Source organism: Arachis ipaensis, chromosome B10, assembly GCF_000816755.2.
Source record: "Arachis ipaensis cultivar K30076 chromosome B10, Araip1.1, whole genome shotgun sequence".
Taxonomy (NCBI): domain Eukaryota; kingdom Viridiplantae; phylum Streptophyta; class Magnoliopsida; order Fabales; family Fabaceae; genus Arachis; species Arachis ipaensis.
The window spans coordinates 10,003,131-10,005,132 of record NC_029794.2 but is presented as its reverse complement, the minus strand read 5'-3'; the positions used below and the strand labels follow the sequence as shown (position 1 = coordinate 10,005,132).

General features: G+C 34.4%; 1 protein-coding gene across 8 annotated transcripts in view; it reads right to left on the bottom strand.

Moving 5' to 3' along the window:
* Positions 1 to 1,470, bottom strand: part of LOC107622385 (protein LNK1) — a gene marked incomplete at its 3' end in the record, with an annotated part of 4,184 nt that extends 2,714 nt beyond the window's left edge. For 2 of the 8 annotated variants that reach the window (XM_021112884.1, XM_021112888.1), the window contains 3 exon segments: positions 86 to 133; positions 249 to 649; positions 1,309 to 1,470. 8 annotated transcript variants of the gene reach the window in all.

The window sequence follows — 2,002 nt, the reverse complement described above, 5'->3', positions numbered from 1 at the left end:
CCTTTTTTGCCCCACCAAAATCACAAAATGCAACCCAAACGTTGTTCCATTACTCATTTAAAAGAAAAAGGAGGACTCACTTTACCTGTCATTCCAAGATCCAAAATGAACCTTAATGAAGCTTAACTTAGGCCTGACCAGTTAACAACGATTCTTACAAGGTCAATCTCTTAATGCAAATAAAATATGGAGACATGGAAAGCAGGCAGCAAGGTACTAAGGCATACAAATTAATGTTTTAATTTTACCATTCAATGACTTGTGTAGAACGGTGACAAAGCAACAGCTACCACCAACCAACAAGTATGATTTCAAGAGTATTATTTCTGGAGTCTTATCAATAGCTATCAAGCCATTGCTTCATCACTAGCTCTTTTTGGGCTTGGATAGCACAACACCCTAAATAAGATTATGCTACAGAAGAAAAGTGGATTTGTGTATAAAAGTAAAATTCAATTGGAAATAAACTGTACTGCAAAGAAAACATCTAATTAAGTCCAAATATTGATATCATCAATAACATTACAGAGTTGTTCATATTATTTGAATAATGAGGGCACATTCTTCTGCTATCTGTTACACCAAGATCTGCCACCGAACATTAGCCATAATATGGGTTACATGTCACATGTCCTCCAGCTCACATGAACTGCTCAAAGTGACTTCACTACTTTAGAATTACGATTATATAGAAATGAAAATTTATATGGAACATTTTTGAAGATATGACATCACAGGACTACCCTAGGAGGAAACTCATTCTAATGACTAGTATCACACGAAATAAGAAAGCCTCTAATTATGCCTAAGAATCAGCCAAAACAGTGTGATTCTCTCAATGATGCAGTTTCCAAGATGAGAATCTCTTGGATGATTTTGAACAAAAGGCACTTATGTGCAGTAAAGAAAAGTGTGGTTACGCTAAATCATGATTATAAATGCAGATAGAGCAACCAAAGTGGTTTTACAACAATTTAACAGGGTAATAACTTACAACTAATAACATGTACTATAATCAAAATCCAAAGAAAAGAAGGCAAGGAATCAGCTCATGTGATTAAAGTGACTCAATTCTTCACTAACCGCGGAAATGATTAACTAAAGTCATAGATATTATGAACAGAATCACAGAACAGAGCCCTACTTCACTAAGCTTATTCAGTCTGAACTCATTCATCAATTCACTATATTAAGAAATAGCAGGATGAATTAACTAGCAAAATCCAAAACAATAATAAGAGTGGCAGCAATTGAACCATTGACACATGCATCGAAGTAAATACATAAGGAAAGAGAAAGTGAAGTTACCGTAAGGAGAAATGAGGAGATGAAAAGAGAGGTTGAGGAAGGTGAAGAGAAGGGAGAGTAAGCGATTCAAAGATTCTTATTACAGAATGACGCTTTGTTCCACAAGCTTCGTTCCTATCCAACTTGCACTCCACAACTTTTCTGTTTTGCAAGTTGGGGGAGGAGGGGATCACGCAGGAAGGGACACGTGGCAGGGTAGATGGATATCGGATCTAGTTCGTGGACGGGAGCCTGGGTTCTCAAGATCCGATCACTTACTGCGTTTTAATTGGTCCAACTCTTTTAAACGCTGCGTTTCGATTAAAACATATTGCTTCCTTTTTTTCTTTACACAATTTTATTTTTCTTAATAATATATTGCCACTTGGCTAGTTGCTTAACACTTGCCTTTCCTTCTTCCAAGTGGGATATCATATTCATTCACTAGTCATCTCCGCTGGTATTCACAAAAATTTATTAAAAAATAAAAAAAAAATCATTTTTACCATTAATAATATCATTTCCGACCATAAAAAATTGATAGTTAATAATTCTCACAAAAGATGGCATGTAAAGTAAAAAGATTTAATAAAAAAATAGATTAACTCGATAAAATTATCTAAAACGTTTAATGAAATTATCCAACAAATTATCTATTTTGGCTAATTTTGTCAAAGTAATTCCATTTTCAATGAATATCAACTTAATTTACATC